Raw genomic sequence first — 22,449 nt, 5'->3', positions numbered from 1 at the left:
CAAGAAAATCAAAAGGAGATGAGAAGTGGGTGGAGCCTAGCTTTCAGTGGGTTAATTGAGGTTTTTCACCTGACGTCACAGGGTCACATGACGCCCCGGTGTCCGCCATTTTGAAGGTCAAGCTAGCTAATGTCAACAACATCATAGCTGGTATGTTACTGTAGCAATGTTTACGTTCAGTCATTTGGATGACTGTTAAAACCTTTCAGTCTCAAGTTTTTCCTTTACTGTATTTACTAGTTTACTGTAATTATGATCCGGCAGCTATTTACACCGGATCCAGTGTAAATAGCTGCCGGAGCGCGCTCCGGCTTGCTCCCCCTCAAATTAAGCAGCGCGCTTCGGCTTGCTCCCGGAGTGCTCCGGCCGAGGTTCTGGAGTGCGCTCCGGCTTGCTCCCCCTCAAATTAAGCAGCGCGCTTCGGCTTGCTCCCGGAGTGCTCCGGCCGAGGTTCCGGAGTGCGCTCCGGCTTGCTCCCCCTCAAATTAAGCAGAGCGCTCCGGCTTGCTCCCGGAGTGCTCCGGCCAAGGTTCTGGAGCGCGCTCCGGCTTGCTCCCCCTCAAATTAAGCAGAGTGCTCTGGCTTGCTCCCGGAGTGCTCCGGCCGAGGTTCCGGAGCGTGCTGCTTAATTTGAGGGGGAGCAAGCCGGAGCGCGCTCCGGCAGCTAGCTGCCGGATCATAATTACAGTAAACTAGTAAATACAGTAAAGGAAAAACTTGAGACTAAAAGGTTTTAACAGTCATCCAAATGACTGAACGTAAACATTGCTACAGTAACATACCAGCTATGATGTTGTTGACATTAGCTAGTGCTAACAGCTAGCTGCTAGTACACTGCTACAACACAGACACCGACCCTAATAATACAGTTCTTGGTCATTGCCTGGTAACAGCAAATTTATAACGGGCCATGTCTCAACAGACTAAGAAGTTATTTCAATGACATTTAATAACATTTTGTTTATCCTGAGGACCGAAAGTAAATGAAAATGTGAACAAACCTTAGCTGTAATAAGGTGGCGACCACCGGCTCCAGGGACGACCCGCTGATGTAGGCATGTTACCCAGCCTGACACAAAATATTTGTAGGCATCCAAACTCTTATACGCTTTCAGATCAATACCTGTGTATGGCGATGGGTTTTTAACGACATAGGTATACAGATCATGTGGGCCGAAGTCAGGTAAAGACGAGGGCTTCGTGTACTTCCGTACGTCAGTGAACAATCCTGGTGGAAGCAGGTAAACGTCGTTCTCTAAGCCTGCTAACCTCAATTTTTGCAAATACCTCTCCCTCTGCTCGCCCTGTAAATGCCCTACGTCGCTGGATAGTGAAGGTGTTTTCTGCATCTTGCTCCTTTTTCTTTTATGTTTTTCGTTTGTCACCTTCCTCGCATTCAAACTGATTCGAGCCGTGACGTCCAAAATGGCAGCCTCACATGACTTGGTCACGTGGGTGAAAAACCTCAATAAGGTTCCTTCCTGCACCAGAACCTGGTCTTCCCAGGCAGTCTCCCATCCCAGTACTAACCAGTCCCTTAAGGCGCATTGGGCAGTGCCAATCTCCGCTTCTATAGCCCTCAGCCTCTTGCCTATATAGCTAGGGTTATGTTGGGGGGCTGGTCCTCTGGTAACTGCGAGAGTTTGACTCCCTAATCACATCTGTATTGCAGCATGCCTTGCCAGACAGCGGTAGATACCATTTTTATGATGGTCTTTAGTATGACCTGACCAGGGGCGCAGATAGGATTTTTGAACTGGGGGGACTGAGCTGTCAGCAAATGATTCCATTTTGTGTAAATGCGCATATATATATATATACACTGAAGCTTCAATATACATTACAATTGTGAGTTTTCTAACTGAATGAGCATTGGTAGACAAAGGCCTACCTGGTCAACACTAGCCATACATGATCAAATTGTTATTTGTCTGGTATGTTAATCACGCTCCAAAACTTCATGTCTTCTGCATGTTTTATTTAAACATTTGCTGATCTCAGCAGGATGAAGAATCTCATCACAGAAACTTTAACTGTAACTTCTAACAAAAAGGGAAATGTCCAAAAATTAATAACAAAATAAAATTGAAATGATTCACACTTGTGCCTTCATGTAAATGATTAGAAACATAAAATGTGTATGAAAACAGAAGTATAAACACTTGAACAACAGATTCACACAAATAAAAATAAAAAGTATTTTTTCTAATAAACAAAATTGATAGAAAAAAAAAATCCCTCTGCAGCCAAACAAATTTACCATCTAGAAGCAGACTCAATAGGTCCCAAAAACATCTCTCCGCCACTTCCCAGTTTAAAAACTGGGACATCATGGAACATGGAATTCGAAAAAAAAAATGGACAGTTAATGAAATGAAACGAAAACCCCAACGTTTATGCTGGTAGATGCTGGATTTCAATGCTTTTCCGACTTCAAACTTCCAACTTACGAGTACAACTGAACGCACCATTAGTCGTAGCAGAAACACCGCTGCTATCAAATGGATGAGCTGTGCAGTGTTATTAACCCAGAATTACGTGGAAAATGAACACCTTGCTTTCCCAACTCTGCAAGGATCTGCTCCAGCCTTTCCCCTTCTTGAATCGGTGTAATGTGGATTGATCACTGACAAGGCTACTGCTGCTGCCATTTCAACTTTGTGCTGCAATGTAAGTTAGCCTAAGTAACGGAACATTAATCCTCACTTTTTCTACCTGTGTTTGGCGCCTTACGTAGGGATGGTGGGGGGGGGACAGATAGGGGTCACGATAAATCTGGGGGGGACATGCCCCCCCGTCCCCAGTGCCATCTGCACCCTTGGACCTGACCATGAGTAGAACTCCCAATCAAGAGGCGGACATGCCTCTAGGCCACTAGGCCAGCTCGTGGTGGGTTAATAATAGAGAGTTTAAAACTGTCAATCACTGTAGGTTCATATGTCGACTGGCTGGTTTATGGGGGGCGGGGCTGAGACTGCTCTCTTTTGCATAGTTTTGAGCAATAACACATACCAACTAATTGTAGAGTTCCTATGGAAAATGCACAAACATTGGCATGTCTATGTTTCAGAGATGCTAACACTGGGCTAAAGTGGTAAAACGTCTCCAGATGGAATCCATGAAACTCAGATGAAAAAAAAAAAACCATTCGGAGCTTGTAAAACTACGGACATTGTATTCAATTGACAAGATGACTGAAGAAACAGGAAATGTAAGAAGCAGCGCTGGTTTTCACACCTCACCAGTCCACACTGGTGGAAAAAGGGATCCAAAACACAGTTATTGTCTGGCGTCGCCAGGATGGAAAGACCAAGCTCAGAGCTGTGTGAAATTGATGAGGTGGAAAGTTTGAGCTGGAGAGAAGCAGAGAAATGAAGTAAGGGCGAGATTTCTCCAAAGCCCAACTGAATTTTAGAGTCCAAAAACCATTGAGGTTGATGTGGTGTGATTGATGAGGTGTACTGCTCACTTGCACACTTCATTATTGTTATTGTTATTATTCCAAGCCCTCTTTGCCCTTGATGTCGCTCTGGAGGTCTGTAACATGCAACACATCCTGACTCTTTTCATTTCAATATTGTTTTAAGATAACATCTGACTTTTTTGTTAGTACAGGAAATAAAAAGGCACGAAGATCTGTTTATCTATGTGATAAGTTTGCTAAATACACTCCCACTTTCTACATTTTCAACCTCGTTTTAACATCTGGAAGCTTTCAGAGCTCAGACGGATCAAAGCCTCCAGCTATTTAGAAGGATCACATGCCTTCTCCTGGACACGGGACAGGATGTTTGTGCAGGTACGACAGTCCCCAGAATGTCCCGTGCTTCTGAGAAGTGTAAGTGAGGAGTGTTTAAGTAACCAGAGTAACACAGTGCTACGTGATCAGATAACGCATAACTTTCAACCAGTGCAAAACAGAAACAAGAGGACTGGAAGCAGTCAGCCGGGCAGTTTCTGCATGTCAAAAGCTGAGCTGAAAGCGCAGGGATGAACAATACGGAGGATTTTCTTCGTTCTCCTGGGGTTTGAGGTTTATGTAGGAGTGTGTTGGCGCTGCTGTTCTGCGAAGGCTTCTTTGTTGGATGCTCATGACATCAGAGCCCTGTGGCTCCAGAGATTCATCCATATTTCACTCTTCCTGCCTCCTCCATCTTTTTTTTCAGCTAATCATTTCACGTCTGGCGCCTGGCACAGGTTCGGTCCAGAGCTACGGCCAAACTGAATCTCATTTCCTTAACGATAGTGAAAAAGCTGCCTTTGTTTGTTGTTTTCAAAAACCTAATCATGTTTCTCAGTAGAACTAATTTGTTCGTTCCTGCAAAACACTAAGGAACATGACAACTGAAAATCTCTGGAAGTGTCCTTGAGCTCAGTGATACATCAGCGACACGTCAGTTGATCATGAACTCTGAGGTAGCTCGACATACGCAATGAGCTATATTAAAAAAAAACAAAACCAAACTGGGTCGTAGAGCAAAGAAAAGGAATAAAAGAAATCGATAACCTGAAGGAAAACCTGGACGGATAAAGGAACAGGATCAATGCTGGAGAAAAACAATCAGAAATAAAACTCAGAAGAACAAAACCTACAACGAACACAAGAGAAAGAGCCATAGCTACACTGAACGAGACCGTCAGCGACGGCGTAGCTCACTCCGGCCCTGTTTAGTCCAGAAGAAACGATCTAAAGTGGGCCACCTTCCTTGCACAATACATACTGCAAGCTATATACACTATACACAAGCTATATCCACCCTAGGAATACCGACCTATTTACCAGAAAGAATCCAAAATGGCGAGGAATTGACTTTTGTTGAACTGCCCATTAAGGCTTAATTAGTCCTTAACGTCACTATTAATTCTCATCTCATTCATCTCATTATCTGTAGCCGCTTTATCCTGTTCTACAGGGTCGCAGGCAAGCTGGAGCCTATCCCAGCTGACTACGGGCGAAAGGCAGGGTACACCCTGGACAAGTCGCCAGGTCATCACAGGGCTGACACATAGGCCCTGTCCACACGGCAACTGATTCAGGTGAATCTGATAAAATTGTTTATCGTTTCGGCCTGGCGTCCACACGGCACCGGCGTTTCGGGTGCCCCAAAACGAAATCTTTTGAGAACGGGTTCCAGAGTGGAAAAATCTGGCAACGGCCCCGTTGCGAAGTCATCTGGATGAGTAGAACGGATTTGTTTATGATGACGTCACAACCACATGACTGTCAGTGCTTCACACCGGGTAGAAGTGTAACGAACTCGATGCTAGTTGTCAACAAATCCTATAACTTGGTTCATGAATCGCGCTTACAAAATATTTTCACTGTGAATATTTATTGTGTAATGGTGCAAAGTGAGAGAGAGAGCGAGAGAGAGAGAGAGAGAGAGAGAATAGCCCTTAGGGCAGAGTCTTTAGTCCAAACACTGCAGAAGCAGTACCAAACCGCGCACCGCCCGTGCGCTTTCCGAAAACAAAAACAATCTCGCCAGCAAAAATAGGAAAAAAAAAAAAAGGAGCGATCTCACCTCTTCAGATGTTGGTTTAAGTCCGACAATACATTCCTCAAAAAGGGCGTAGAAGAACAAAGTAATCCATCAACGTGTAGCATTCAATTTATTCCGGACCATTAAAGATTCTGGAGGATATCAGAATGTTGGCGTATCAGCTTCCATCTACCCCCATTCATTCCTCTTTCTCTCCATCTACCCCATTCATTCCTCTCTCTCTCCATCTACCCCCATTCATTCCTCTTTCTGCGTCTTTCATTTTACGCTACTGATTAATAATCAAAACTTTATGTGGCTAATGCTACAGAAGAAGGGGTTTATACGCATGCGTCTACTTCTTCTATTGTTCTGGTGTCTCCGATGGGACCGTCTTACAGCGCACCTAGAGGTGTGGCATGTGTATTGCATCATTTTCAGCAAGCGCTGCGTTGCCATATGTACCTGAAATTTTACTGATACGTTGCCCATGTGGACGCGATATTTAAAAAAAAATCTCGTTGCCGTGTGGATGTAGCCATAGACAACCATTCACACTCAATTTAGAGTCACCAGTTAACCTAACCTGCAGGTCTTTGGGGGAAACCAGAGCAAACCCACACGGACAACATGCAAACTCCGCACAGAAAGGCCCTCGCCGGCCACGGGGCTTGAACCCGGACCTTCTTGCTGTGAGGGGACAGCGCTAACCACTACACCACCGTGCCGCCACTATTAATTCTAATGAAGCAAATCTGGGTAGAAGTTCTCTGCACCCTAGGTACCCCTACCTTCATGCCAGAAAGAATCAAAATCGGTGAAGAAATAAGGGAGAAGAAGTGATTTCCGCGAAATGTGGACAACGCCAGACAGACAGCGTACAACACATGATGGCATAAACTCATCGCCTTTCAGCCAGATGAGCTAATAATAAGTGAAAACAGGAAACAGGTGCACACGTCAGGTAACGGACCAATGACGAACAGGAGCCAGAACCAGAAAGCAAATGTGAATGTGAAGAAAATGGACAGCAAATTCTGGACAAACGGGAGATTCGAAGGAGATTTGTGACGTGTTTAGAGAACAAACTGAAATGTGACGATAGCGTGATAGTAAACAAGATGACAGTTTTATGTTTTACATATTTTATGCATTACAATTTAAAAAAATTATTGAGTCGTGGGTAATACAGGTTTAATTGGTTACTACGGGAACAAGCAATGGTTGGCACGGAGGCAATGCATAACTGTGCTAATAAGCACCTACAGTGGTGCTTGAAAGTTTGTGAACCCTTTAGAATTTTCTATATTTCTGCATAAATATGACCTAAAACATCATCAGATTTTCACACAAGTCCTAAAAGTAGATAAAGAGAACCCAGTTAAACAAATGAGACAAAAATATTATACTTGGTCATTTATTTATTGAGGAAAATGATCCAATATTACATATCTGTGAGTGGCAAAAGTATGTGAACCTCGAGGATTAGCAGTTAATTTGAAGGTGAAATTAGAGTCAGGGGTTTTCAATCAATGGGATGACAATCAGGTGTGAGTGGGCACCCTGTTTTATTTAAAGAACAGGGAACTATCAAAGTCTGATCTTCACAACACATGTTTGTGGAAGTGTATCATGGCATGAACAAAGGAGATTTCTGAGGAGCTCAGAAAAAGCGTTGTTGATGCTCATCAGGCTGGAAAAGGTTACAAAACCATCTCTAAAGAGTTTGGACTCCACCAATCTACAGTCAGACAGATTGTGTACAAATGGAGGAAATTCAAGACCATTGTTACCCTCCCCAGGAGTGGTCGACCAACAAAGATCACTCCAAGAGCAAGGCGTGTAATGGTCGACGAGGTCACAAAGGACCCCAGGGTAACTTCTAAGCAGCCGAAGGCCCCTCTCACATTGGCTAATGTTAATGTTCATGAGTCCACCATCAGGAGAACACTGAACAACAATGGTGTGCATGGCAGGGTTGCAAGGAGAAAGCCACTGCTCTCCAAAAAGAACATTGCTGCTCATCTGCAGTTTGCTAAACATCACGTGGACAAGCCAGAAGGCTACTGGAAAAATGTTTGTGGACAGATGAGACCAAAATAGAACTTTCTGGTTTAAATGAGAAGCGTTATGTTTGGAGAAAGGAAAACACTGCATTCCAGCATAAGAACCTTATCCCATCTGTGAAACATGGTGGTGGTAGTATCATGGTTTGGGCCTGTTTTGCTGCATCTGGGCCAGGACGGCTTGACATCATTGATGGAACAATGAATTCTGAATTATACCAGCGAATTCTAAAGGAAAATGTCAGGACATCTGTCCATGAGCTGAATCTCAAGAGAAGGTGGGTCATGTAGCAAGACAACGACCCTAAGCACACAAGTCGTTCTACCAAAGAATGGTTAAAGAAGAATAAAGTTAATGTTTTGGAATGGCCAAGTCAAAGTCCTGACCTTAATCCAATGGAAATGTTGTGGAAGGACCTGAAGCGAGCAGTTCATGTGAGGAAACCCACCAACATCCCAGAGTTGAAGCTGTTCTGTACGGAGGAATGGGCTAAAATTCCTCCAAGCCGGTGTGCAGGACTGATCAACAGTTACCGCAAACGTTTAGTTGCAGTTATTGCTGCACAAGGGGGTCACACCAGATACTGAAAGCAAAGGGTCACATACTTTTGCCACTCACAGATATGTAATATTGGATCATTTTCCTCAATAAATAAATGACCAAGTATAATATTTTTGTCTCATTTGTTTAACTGGGTTCTCTTTATCTACTTTTAGGACTTGTGTGAAAATCTGATGATGTTTTAGGTCATATTTATGCAGAAATATAGAAAATTCTAAAGGGTTCACAAACTTTCAAGCACCACTGTAAATGTGAATCAACCACAAGAACCACAAGTGCTAAAGTTCTCTCAAATTCGTTTTACAAGATAGCTTGGTCCAAACATTTCCTCCTCCAACAAGGACTAAAAGTCGGACACGAAGAAAAATCCCGAGCCTCTGATGAAAATCAGGGACGAGAAGCTAAATGACCTAATCAGAGAAGAAGAGGAGGTGGAGACAGAGAGAGAGAGAGAGAGAGAGATGAAAGCGGCAGACAGTCTCCATGGAAATCACATGATGACCTTTTATACCTGCCAAGTCTGAATGAGGAGCTGTGTGCTGGAGAAATCCATCAAAGCCTCTGCACTGATGTAATTTTGCAAAGTTGAAAAATACATTCCATTCATTCTCGCTCGTTATCATCAGCTCGGAGGTCAAAGCTCACTCTCAACATAAACAACACATCTCAGCACAAAGCACCAACAAGGGCTTCACATTTGCGTCATTTAAAATCAGACAAATGTACAAGAAGAAGAAAATAAACCCCAGAATTATGAAGCACATGATGCACAGATGGCTAATCAGCGGAGAAACAAAAGCGACTGAAATAAACGACTCGCTCGTGTTGAAACGCTGTTTACGCCGTTGGCTCATCTCTCCATCTCTCCTCCATTTTGCCGAAATGAATCGTAAGACTCGTGTGCCTGGTACAGACACGAGTGAGAGACTTTATTTAGCATTGCTGGTTTTACACAAATCCCGGGATGGTGTTGGTTCGTCACATGGCACTGTGATGCTAAATCTGTTAGCGTGAAGCTGAGCTACGGAGTTTTTAGGTCGTTATTGTTGGCGCCGTCCAGCAGGACCGGTGTGAAATTAGAACCGTGAACAATCCGGAACAGCTCATTTATTACCACGAGTTTCCAGCCTATCAGTGTGGGACGTGAAGGAAAATCTTGTATGATCTAAAATCGTTATTGTGATAAATGATGTCACGATACACTTTAGTGAAATCTCTTTATAACTTTTTTCTGTTCGTTTTTTAATAACGATTACAAACCCTGAGTGGACGCGTCCGATTCGGTGTTGAATATTTTCTTTTTTGCTTTATGAGTTAAACCCATAATAATAATTAACCTCGAGGCTGATTCCTTTTTTGAACTTTTATTTCATCTCATTCTCATCTCATTATCTGTAGTCGCTTTATCCTGTTCTACAGGGTCGCAGGCGAGCTGGAGCCTATCCCAGCTGACTACGGGCGAAAGGCGGGGTACACCCTGGACAAGTCGCCAGGTCATCACAGGGCTGACACATAGACACAGACAACCATTCACACTCACATTCACACCTACGCTCAATTTAGAGTCACCAGTTAACCTAACCTGCATGTCTTTGGGGGAAACCGGAGCACCCGGAGGAAACCCACGCGGACACGGGGAGAACATGCAAACTCCACACAGAAAGGCCCTCGCCGGCCACGGGGCTCGAACCCGGACCTTCTTGCTGTGAGGCGACAGCGCTAACCACTACACTACCGTGCCGCCCAACTTTTATTTCATTTTATTATTTTATTTCTACTATTTTTTAATTCTTATTATTTTTCTTCCCCAATTATTTTATGTAATTTTATTTTCTATTGTTTACTGTTCTGCTTTTACTTCTGTAAAGCACATTGAACTGCCACTGTGTATGAAATGTGCTATAGAAATAAACTTGCCTTGCCTTTTGTGCACATGATATACAAGTATCACTGAAGATGTTTTATAAGTTTTTTCCTGCAGTATTATTGTACGCTGTGATACAGATCGTAGGTCGTGATATAATATTTTACTCGCATCACTTCATCAATAGCAGACAGGAGGGTCGAGGAACGAAGAGAGAGACGTCATGTGGAGGGATTTGAACTCTCTCTGTCTCTCTCAGTGTCTGTCTATCTTTCTGTCTGTCTGTCTCTCCCTCAGTGTATCTTTCAAGCTTTCTCTCTCTCTCTGTCTCTATCTCTCTCTCTCTGTCTCTCCCTCAGTGTATCTTTCGAGCTTTCTCTCTCTCTGTCTCTATCTTTCTGTCTATCTCTCTCTCTGTCTCTCCCTCAGTGTATCTTTCAAGCTTTCTCTCTCACTCTGTCTCTCTCTCTCTCTCCAGCAGTCTCTCTCAGTGTCTATCTTTCTGTCTGTCTCTCTCTCAGTGTATCTTTCGAGCTTTCTCTCTCTCTCTCTCTCTCTCTCTCTCTCTCTCTCTCAGTGTGTCTGTCTTTCTCTCTCTTTGTTTCTCTCTCAGCATGTCTCACTATCTTTGTCTCTCTCTATCTCTCTATCAGTGTGTCTATCTTTCTGTCTGTCTCTCTCTGTCTCTCCTTCAGTTTGTCTCTCTAATTTTCTTTTTCTCTTGCTCTCTCTGTCTCTCTCTCTCTCATTGTGTGTCTCTCTCTGTGTCTATCTTTCTCTCCCTCTCTGTCTCTTTCTCTCTCAGTGTCTGTCTCTGTCTCTCTCTCAGTGTGTGTTTCTCTCTCAGAGTGTCTCTCTGTCTCCCTCTGTCTGTCTGTCGGTCTGTCTCTCTCTCTCTCTGTGTGTGTCTCACTATCTTTCTGTCTCTCTGTGTGTATCTCTCTCTTTCCGTCTGTCTGTCAGTGTGTCTTTCTGTCTGTCTCCGTCTCTGTGTCTCTTCCTCTCTCAGCCTCTGCCTCTCTCTCTTTATCTTCCTTTCTTTTTTCTGTCTCTCTGTCTCTCTCTTTCTGTCTCTCCGCATCAATCTCTCTCCTCCCTCCTCTATTTTTGTCTCTTTTGCTGTCAAACGCTCATCTCAAACTCATCACTGTGTTTCTCTCTCACACACACCCCAAACACACACAGTCAAATGCAACAAGGTGTAATAATAGCCATATTTAACCATAAACACACACACACACACACACACACACACACACTTACATCTGCTCAGTGTGTTGTTGTGCTTCACTGCAGCCGCAGCTCTTCACGATAATTATAAAACAGCTGATGAGAGGTGTTACACAACGTTACACCTCCACATGCCACACACACACACACACACACACCTCTAGAGCTGTGCCCATACAGGACCTTTCAAGCTGATTGCATGTTCTCTGCTTAATTAGCATTAGTGCTCTCACAGTGCTAAAGCTACGTGAGCGAGCGCTCGACACAGACATTTATCATCAGCTTCATCCCAAAAGTGGTTCAGAACACGGTTTAATTGCGTGCGGTGAGCGAACCCCAACCGAATTAGCATGCTGCAATTATGTTAATTGTGAATGTTGTTTGCGAGAGTCAGGTGAGAGAGTGGCTGGACCCCCCCCCCCCCCCCCCCCCCCCCCCCCGACATTTTTAAACGTACACTAATGAGTTTAGAGATTGTTTTAACACAGGAAAAGCAAAAAACAAACCATCATGTGATTTTTATTACAAAATTTACAACAAAGGGACAAAAACAAGAAGGTATGGCGAGACATACATTTATACTTTTGTGGCTGAAAATAAAAACGTATCACAGAAACCTTCTGGTGTTGTCATGGCAACAGATAATTACGCTAAAGAAAGAAAGAAAGAATGAAAAAATATTTTTGTTCAAGTCTTAAAGCTGATTTGAAGCCCATAGTGGCCCAAACAAAACAAAACAAAACAAAACAATAGCGTAAACACCTGCGAATCACAACTCAACGTTCAACGTATATTTAAAAATGAGCACACACTCCAACTCAAGGGTGGGGCCCGGGGTAGATGGACCACCCACTCCTGATTAGAGAGCGTAAACATTCTTTTTTTTTGTTCATGATGTAGAGACGTATCAAAACTTAGACGTATCAAGACTTAGAGGTAGACCTCTAAGTCTACCTCAGCATCAGCCTCGCACGGTTAAATAATGGAACGTTGTACTTTTCATGCTGATGTTTTTTGTTATAATCGGTTCCTGTTCTCACTGATGTTATGGCAGCTATAAACAGTCTGTCCGTCTGCTTTTTTGGTCTCCTGATGTTAATAAGACAAAAAACAAACCCCAAAACCCAGAAAAATTAAACTCCTCTGTCCTGAAGATGTCAGAGAACTTCTTCAATAATCGTCTCCTTCACCATATCAACCATTCCAATGTTTTTCTTTGTTAAACATCACCATATCTGTTTAAAATCTGTTTCTTATTACAGTTTTTGTCAGTCGCTTTGGTGCATTTCTCAGATCAGAATTGCAATTCTCAAATGTATTTGTTCAAACTCCACATCATCGAGTCTATTGTGCACATCATAAAATTAATTTCTCGTTATCTTGAACAAACAGTAAATGCTCCGGGACGTCCATGCAACTGACTGTGTACAATTATCTACTGTTTTTTTTTTTAAACGTTATCAATCGTTCGTGTCATGTCGTAGCCTAGTAAACTAGACCCACCCGCCTAGCGGCCAAAAATATTTTTGCCTGCGAGTGGGTCTAGCCTCGGACCATATCAACAACACACCCCGGGCATCAAATCGTGCCCGCCAATCACAACGCAAGGTTTTTGTTTGGATTCTTTGGGCGGGCTTTTGCAGGAGTGACGACAAGGCTGCGCGACACTGGAGAAAGCACAACAGGAAAGATGGCTACGGCTATTGAACAGCGCTCATTTGACTCCGCTTTGGAATCAGTTTTAGAAGAATTAGACTTGGAGTTTTTGTTGAAACATGAGCAGGAAGAGGCTCTCCGCTCATTCCTTTTCAAGAAGGATGTTTTCGCTGTTTTGCCGACCGGCTATGGCAAAAGTCTGATCTACCAGCTGGCTCCGCTGGTAGCCAAAAGGATGGGGCTAAGTGAAAACCCTTGTGGTGCTTTCTGTCGCTCTGACTACGTCACAGTCACTGTTGCGCTGATTGGTCAGAGCGTTGGCCTATACGCACAGAGACAGTTTGAAAGACAACGGGTTGTTCCTACCCACACCCTTCGGAAATGTCTACGACCAAGACCAGACTAAATATTCACATTTAGTCTGGCTTGCCAGGCTAGTCATGTCGGTCAAAATGCATGACGCTCATTCACTGTTGAATCGTCCAACCGACTAATACAAAACATCTCGGCATTATTTCATTGCTTGAGTCATTGCATGCAAAAGTGTTGAACTAGTTGTCATAATCTGTTAATCATATTTTATACATTTGTATTACTTTTTTTGGTAAATGTGTCCTAAATTGGGCGGCACGGTGGTGTAGTGGTTAGCATTGCCACCTCACAGCAAGAAGGTTCTGGGTTCAAGCCCAGCGGCCGGCGAGGGCCTTTCTGTGCGGAGTTTGCATGTTCTCCCCGTGTCCGCGTGGGTTTCCTCCGGGTGCTCCGGTTTCCCCCACAGTCCAAAGACATGCAGGTTAGGTTAACTGGTGACTCTAAATTGACCGTAGGTGTGAATGTGAGTGTGAATGGTTGTCTGTGTCTATGTGTCAGCCCTGTGATGACCTGGCGACTTGTCCAGGGTGTATCCCGCCTCTCGGCAATAGTCAGCTGGGATAGGCTCCAGCTTGCCTGCGACCCTGTACAGGACAAGCCGTTATGGATAATGGATGGATGTCCTAAGTTGATGAATTGCTCCCAAGTCAAAAAATCAAAGTCACTCCCATGCCAGGACTTGGTCTTCTCAGGCGGTCCCCCGTCCCAGTACTAACCAGGCCCTTAAGGCACATTGGACAGTGACGATCTCTGTTTTGATAGCCCTCTGCCTCTTGCCTATACAGCTAGGGTTACAGTGGGGGGTTGATTCTCTGGTAACCACAAGAGTTTGACTCCCCACTTGTATCTGTATTGCAGCATGCCTTGCCAGACAGCAGCAAGTACCATTTTTATGATGGTCTTTGGTATGACCCGACCACGAGTAGAACTCTTGATCTCCAGATCGAGAGGTGGACACACTAACCACTAGGCCAGCTCATGGTGAATTGGTCTCAGGTGAATCTTAACTTTCACTTATGGGGGGGAATGTGTCAAACATCAGATCAACCAATGATATATATAGAGCAGAACACAGTGTAACGATTTCTGACACAGTAATGGAAGGACAAAAGCCTAGAGGAAGAGGAGTAAGGATGCGGGGTGGAAGGGTAAGGAGGAAAGACAGAGGAAGAAGAAGAGGTCAAGTACATAGGTGTGTTCCAGATGAAATAATGGCCATAACTGTGGACCATGTCCTCAATCATGGTCTTACAATGACTGAGGCCGGTCAAAGGGTGCAGCTAAATATTGGGAGAACCATTGTATCCTCAATCATACAAACACTTCGTCAGGAGAACAGGTGGTTAATCCAAAAATGTGCACTGTACTGTTGTTGTTGGCATCTGTCTGTCTTGGGAGCTGATGGTATAGTGCTAGGAGATTGAAGAGCACCTTCTAGAGTGGCTGTGTAGACCCATTCTAGAGTGACAGACTCTTCCGCACTGTCTGCAGACAGAGGTCTTATAGAGGCTGCCCTTGCATTCCTTCTGGTCCTCTTCTCAGTGAGCTGAACATTTCTGTGGTTCTCTGCCCTCTGCACTCCATCTCTGACTAGAGCTTTCCATTCATCATGACTGTCTGTGATGTATTCCCAGTTGTTAGGGTTGATGTTGGTTAGCTGCATGTCCCTTTTGCAGACATCTTTGTATCAGAGTTTTGGACGCCCAACTGAGCAAGAGCCTGTGCACAACTCCCCGTAAAGTATGCCTTTGGAATTCGACCTGGCTCCATCCGTCGAACATGACCAAGCCACCTGAGGCGTCTCAGACTGAGAAGTGCGACCAAGCGAAGGATTCCAACACACTGAAGGACCTCTGTGTTAAACACTTTCTCTTTCCACTTGATCTGGATGATACTGTACTGTACTGGATATACAGTAATGCTGTATATTTACATTACATTACATTAATGGCATTTAGCAGATGCTTTTATCCAGAGCGACATACTGTACAACAGACCCAGAGCAGCCTGGAGAGCAGTTGAGGGTTCGGTATCTTGCTCAAGGGCACTTCAGCCATTCCTGCTGGTCCAGGGAATCAAACTGGTGACCTTTTGGTCCCAAAGCTGCTTCTCTAACCTTTAGGCCATGGCTTCTTACTATAAAGTTTCAAAATACAGAATTCCACTTGCTTTTACATTTATTCATTTAGCTATTCATTGTACTGTACTATATTGATGTACTTATGCACTGTATGATATTCACAATAGAATAGATATATGCATCCAATCATTACTGTACTGCATTTTACTGGACTGTACCATATCGGACTGCAGGTCAACCTTACAGAGGGGGCAGAGGGTAAAAACTTTGAATCATATCCAGTGGGGCGGCATGGTGGTGTAGTGGTTAGTGCTGTCGCCTCACAGCAAGAAGGTCCGGGTTCGAGCCCCGTGGCCGGCGAGGGCCTTTCTGTGCGGAGTTTGCATGTTCTCCCCGTGTCCGCGTGGGTTTCCTCCGAGTGCTCTGGTTTCCTCCACAGTCCAAAGACATGCAGGTTAGGTTAAGTGGTGACTCTAAATTGAGCGTAGGTGTGAATGTGAGTGTGAATGGTTGTCTGTGTCTATGTGTCAGCCCTGTGATGACCTGGCGACTTGTCCAGGGTGTACCCCGCCTTTCGCCCGTAGTCAGCTGGGATAGGCTCCAGCTTGCCTGCGACCCTGTAGAACAGGATAAAGCGGCTACAGATAATGAGATGAGATCATATCCAGTCTCTTGCAATCAATCCCCCCCACACACAGTCATGTGTAACTTTGTCATATTGACATTGATATAGCACACAGAAAAAAGTGCTGCCTTGTGCTTTTCCGTCCGTGTTACCAAAATCCTTGTCACAGTTTTCATTAGAAAATCCTTACAGAGCAAACCGTGATACTGACAACACGACTAAACATTTTGACGATCTTGTTCCTAAACAACGGCAAAAGGACTCGTCATTCTGATCACAATGACAGCTTCACTGGCATAAATATATGCTTTTGAGACAAAAACTAAGCATTTTGAGCAAGTACATACCGTATACATGCTTTTTCAGGTAACCCACTGTGTGTTGCTCCATGAGCAGAGAATCTACGGAAAGACTGGTGCATGCTTTTGTCACCAGCAGGCTCGACTATCGTAATGAACTCTTATATGGACGACCTACAGTAGTAACTTGATAGCAAAGCTACAACACGTGCAAAATGCCGCTGCTCGGGTTTTATAACGTGCAACTTGGTTTTGCCATAATACGCCACTTCTTTATGATTTGCATTGGCTTCCTGTTAAGTTTAGGATAGATTTTAAGATTATTACTGTATTATCACTTTCGGGTAGCACGGTGGTGTAGTGGTTAGCACTGTCGCCTCACAGCAAGAAGGTTCTGGGTTCGAGCCCAGCAGCCGACAGGGGCCTTTCTGTGCGGAGTTTGCATGTTCTCCCCATGTCTGTGTGGGTTTCCTCCAGGTGCTCTGGTTTCCCCTACAGTCCAAAGACATGCAGGTTAGGCTAATTGGTGGTTCTAAATTAACCGTAGGTGTGAATGTGAATGGCTGTTTGTCTCTATGTGTCAGCCCTGCGATGATCAGGCAACTTGTCCAGAGTGTACCCCGCCTCTCATCAACTTGTCCAGGGTGTACCCTGCCTCTCGCCCATAGTCAGCTGGGATAGGCTCCAGTTCCCCTGCACAGGATAAGCGGTTATGGATAATGGATGGATTGTTACTTTTAAGTGCATTCATAATATGGCTCCAGAGTATCTTTCTAGCTTGCTAACTTTCAAATCTAACTCAGTTTATAGTCTCATCTCATCATCTCTAGCCGCTTTATCCTGTTCTACAGGGTCGCAGGCGAGCTGGAGCCTATCCCAGCTGACTACGGGCGAAAGGCGGGGTTCACCCTGGACAAGTCGCCAGGTCATCACAGGGCTGACACATAGACACAGACAACCATTCACACTCACATTCACACCTACGCTCAATTTAGAGTCACCAGTTAACCTAACCTGCATGTCTTTGGACTGTGGGGGAAACCGGAGCACCCGGAGGAAACCCACGCGGACACGGGGAGAACATGCAAACTCCGCACAGAAAGGCCCTCGCCGGCCACGGGGCTCGAACCCGGACCTTCTTGCTGTGAGGCAACAGCGCTAACCACTACACCACCGTGCCGCCCACAGTTTACAGTCTTAGATCCAATAATAAGTTCCTCCTGTCAGCATCAAACTTTAGAACCCTGCCTACTCTTGGTGACGAGCCTTTATAGGGGTGTTCACACAGCAACTTTTACTCCGGTGTAGCACCGGGGCTGCCCCGCTAGAGCGTTCACACGGTACAAAGTTATACCGGTGTAGCCACTGAAAGCTGCTTAAACCGGTGCAAATCTAACCCTGCTCGGGAGGTGGTTTAAGAAATTTACTCCGGAGTAAATGCTAGTTTGCGGGGCAGCACCGATATAAAATGGGACGTCTGAACGCTACAGGGGTAGACTCGCTACGCGTGAGGAGAGTTGATTACATACGGGCATTGCATAATTTGCATCCTGGTATTTTGCGCTTCCAAAATGGCGAATATCAACAACAACAGAACTGCGTGTCTTCCAGTGTTGCCAGATTGGGCGGTTTTAAGTGCATTTTGGCGGATTTGAACATATTTTGGGCTGGAAAACGTCAGCAGTATCTGGCAACACTGGTGTCTTCATCCACGTTGTTTTCCCGGCGCTTGGTGATGCCATGACAACCGGGAAAAGGAAGTACATTTTCACGCATGTGCATATTTCATTTCCGCATTATTACTATCGTATAGCACGGTTGCAAAAACTGCCGTGTGACCGCAAGTGGGGCTGCACCGGTGCTAATACGCTTCTCTCTAGTAAGCAGGTTTGTGACGTGTGAACGCTCCACAAAATTTACACCGGTGTAAGATATATCGCAACAAAATACATCGGTGCAGCATCGATGCAAACATGTGCCGTGTGAACACCCCTTATGGCTGAAACTATGGAAGTCTTTGCCATACGACCTCAGATGCACCACTGTTTGTAAAGTTTTCAAGCGTAAGCTAAAAACAGTCCTTTTTCAGCAGGCATTTGGATGAATGAACTCATTTTTCAATTTTTCTTTTTTTAATGTAGGTATCTCTACTTTTCTACATTATTATTAGTTATATTTAGTAAGTTGTTTTAGTTGTTAGATGCTTTTGAAAACTGTATAGCTGAATTTGCATGGTATAAATAAATATTATTATTATTGTGATCGAATGCTATTATTTTGCAGTTTGCACACATTGTTTCGAGAAATGCACCAAAGTGACTGAGAAAAACTGTAAGGTTCAGATCCCGTGGCGTGTCCCTCCCTGTGGAGAGACGTCTCCTGGCAGAGTAACACGAATGTGTCTATCATCAGCATTCCCTCGTCAGCTGACACGCGGGCTGTTATTACTTTCCCATCATGCCGGTCTTTCCCTCAGTGACCTCGAGCAGCTGGAACACCCCTCCCCGACCCTCAGCACTGCCACCGAAACAACTTTGCAGTCATGTTGCCATCACAAATACAACAACGAGTTTGTGACTTTACCATCCAAAACCAAATCCTTCAACACCTTCAACCACACAGCCTTCGCCGTAAACAATAATCATGTACAAGCTGATTTATTATGTGTGTTCTGTAAAGAATAAAACCCTCCTCTTGTGCTGTTGTAGTAAAATAAACACATACAGCGTGGTGTGATGAGGCGGAGTCACTGAACACACCCTGAAGTTCATTATTTTCCCATAACAGCACGTCCCAAAGTGTTTTCTTCCTCTTACATCTCAGAAAATTGTCAACGATTACAATTTCTTATTCACTGCAAAAAGGGTACAGTATACTTTTTATCCATTTATAGTTACATTTAATGTGTACAACTATAAACAGAAATACAGCCGCAAGTAACGATGAAGAGTCCGAGCACCTCCGGTATACCAAATCTGGCATGAATCCAACAAACTGCCTCGTGCCCCTTTTCCACCAAAGCAGTTCCAGGGCTGGTTCGGGGCCAGTGCTTAGTTTGGAACCAGGTTTTCTGTTTCCACTGACAAAGAACTGGCTCTGGGGCCAGAAAAACCGGTTCCAGGCTAGCACCAACTCTCTGCTGGGCCAGAGGAAAGAACCGCTTACGTCAGCGGGGGGGCGGAGTTGTTAAGACCGACAACAATAACAAGACCGCAAAAGATCGCCATTTTTAAGCGACGAGAAGCAGCAGCTGTACAAACGCGAAGTCATCCATTATTATTATTGTTGTTGTTGTTGCTGCTGCTGCTTCTTCCGTGTTGTTTTTGCTTCGATATTCGCGCCAAGGTTTATGCAAACATAGCGACGTAACTGACGTATACAGCAACATAACTGATGTATACAGCGACGTAATGACGTGGCTTCCTTTACCACCGTGAGCTATGGAAAAGCAAACTGGTTCTCAGCTGGCTCGCAAGTTGAACGAGTTGTGAACCAGCACCAGCCCTGGCCCCGAACCAGCCCTGGAACTGATTTGGTGGAAAAGGGGTATCGGAGGAGAATGTCAAAATGTAACACGCGTCAAAATGCACAACACCAAAAATCACTCACTTCCTGTTGAGTATGGCTAATACAATGTACTTTACAATTTTTTTCGTCTTGGGGCACCGCACACGCCTACGAAATCTGACATGGATAGGTGAAACTATCCATAGGTGAAACTAGGCGCTGTGGGGTCCCCTGGACACACCCGGGGCCAAGCCTCTATCCCTGAGTAGCCGTCGCCAGGACTGATGTGTGTACCAAATTTCATGAGTTTTCACCCAGGGGAACCACCTCAAAAATGGCCAAGTGTTGAAGAAGAAGAAGAAGAAGGGTAATAATAATAAGAAGAAGCAGAATCCTTAAGAACCTTGCACCTCAGTGCAGCGCCCTCTGGTGCTTGGGCCCTAAAACCAATCAATTTGTTGGCGTATCAGAGGAATAAAGCACTACGAGACATGCTGTTATAGGAAACTTCAGGATGGTAAGACTAGCTCGGCTTCATCACTGATTGTTTCCCTATAACAGCACAACGCCAAGTGTTTTATTCCTTACTCACTAGCGTGCTTTAAAATCTTATGGGGTATTTTTTTTCTTTTCTTTTTTCATTACGTATTCATTAGTGCCTAAGGTTTTGTTTTCAAAATGCAAAACCGTTTCTTTAACCCGTGTGATCTTCAGATGTTCTACGTGTTGCTGCTTTTGGTGCTCGTGATGTCTTCGCACTTCGTATCTAGACGTTCATTCCCTCCCCGCAGCAGTGTGTATAAAAGAGAAACGTAGACACTGTCTGCCGTTTTCACTCTTGTAGAAAAACACACACGATGTCCCTGCGTCCAATCCCGTGGCTCAGACAAAACGTACACACAGAACAAAGACGGAGACAGGAATCAAATAAACCTCTGTCAGGATCTGTGTATTTGGAAAGCACCATGAAAGCATCACACACACACACACACGTGCTTGTATGTTCAAATCTTTCCTTCCTCTTTATAACCAGGTGAACGAGATAAGGCCTGTTCTTGTCGGAATATAAATACATAACACCAAGAGAAGCTCAAGGACATGCCAGTAAAGCAGGCTGACTCATGTGTGAAGACCACACACACACACACACACACACGACTGAGTTAAAGTGATGTACTGCGGGATATCAGGGATGTAACACAACACTATCTGTATCTGATCTAATTATTGCATCAAATATCCAAGTCTATATCTGTATTCAGATTTAAACCTAAAAGTGGGTGTGGCCTAAACCAGAAGTCCCATATATGGTTATCTGAAGTACTAAATAAGACAGAGTGTCATTGTGTCACTTCACCCTAAGACATGTTATTCACATGATATCTTTCCCGTCATGCTGGTGAATCAGATTCAGACATTCCGGTTTAGGTTACACTTCCGAGGAAAAGGTGACATTTGTGGGATCACCAAAACCCTTGCGACAGTCTGTGGCAGATTTATGGATCACTCGACGTCATTAATGACACGTTCACCTCCTGTAACTTACAATCCTGTGGTCTCAGAGTGAGCCTGATTATTGCTAGGGATGAAACACATCTGTCTGTCTGTCTGTCTGTCTTCGTTTTCTTCTTTTTGCGTGTTTGTAGAATTAGAGCTTTGGTGAGACATGCTAATTGTCGCTTCTGCTGTGTACAAGATCACTGTGACATTCATACAGGCTGCAGATGGCCATTAGAGCACCGTACAAACCTCGGAGAAGGAGGTTATTAAAGTGCACACAGCCTGAGAGAGAGAGAGAGAGAGAGAGAGAGAGAGAGAGTTTGCATAGCTGAGTAAAAGAATGGCGTGTGGGCGGCAGCGGTGGCTGCACGAAGCTAACCAGCTGCACACACACACACACACACACACACACAGTCCCCCGCTGAGAATTCAAGGACGTTCGCAAAGCAACACGGACAGATGTTTAAAAAGAAATGACAAGGATTTGATTTGAAAGAGATTTCGAGTGACACCACACTCAGTGCTGCTGAATTCTCCATTCTGATTGGTTCTAATATGTTATCGTTTCTATAGTAACGGCTCATTCAGAGGGACTTGTACAGCAGACGCTCCAAATAAACAAATTAATAACGTGAAGTTTTCCATAAGCAGACGTCTGTTTTACACTGGAGTCTCCAGTGTCGGAGCTTCGTAACACACCGAGGAAAAACTGCAACTTTTTTCTTCTATTGAGTTGCTGGTGGGGCGGCACGGTGATGTAGCGGTTAGCGCTGTCGCCTCACAGCAAGAAGGTCTGGGTTCGAGCCCCGGGGCCGGCGAGGGCCTTTCTGTGCGGAGTTTGCATGGTGTCTGCGTGGGTTTCCTCCGGGTGCTCCGGTTTCCCCCACAGTCCAAAGACATGCAGGTTAGGTTAACTGGTGACTCTAAATTGAGCGTAGGTGTGAGTGTGAATGGTTGTCTGTGTCTATGTGTCAGCCCTGTGATGACCTGGCGACTTGTCCAGGGTGTACCCCGCCTTTCGCCCGTAGTCAGCTGGGATAGGCTCCAGCTTGCCTGCGACCCTGTAGAACAGGATAAAGCGGCTAGAGATAATGAGATGAGATCAATACTGTCGAAATTGTAATCCAATCAAATTATAAAGTGAAATACTTCAGAACTTGCTGTTTGAGGAAAATAATTAACTTCGAGGTGGTAACCGTAACACC

At 44.6% G+C, this 22,449-nt stretch overlaps 1 protein-coding gene across 2 annotated transcripts in view; it reads right to left on the bottom strand.

The window, feature by feature from the left end:
• The window catches only part of wnk4b (WNK lysine deficient protein kinase 4b), a 166,567-nt gene that overhangs the window by 55,350 nt on the left and 88,768 nt on the right, over nt 1-22,449 (bottom strand). The window lies entirely within an intron of this gene.

Source organism: Neoarius graeffei, chromosome 16, assembly GCF_027579695.1.
Source record: "Neoarius graeffei isolate fNeoGra1 chromosome 16, fNeoGra1.pri, whole genome shotgun sequence".
In the NCBI taxonomy this organism is placed as follows: Eukaryota; Metazoa; Chordata; class Actinopteri; order Siluriformes; family Ariidae; genus Neoarius; species Neoarius graeffei.
The sequence above is the reverse complement of the archived record's forward strand: the minus strand, read 5'-3'. Positions and strand labels throughout refer to the sequence as shown.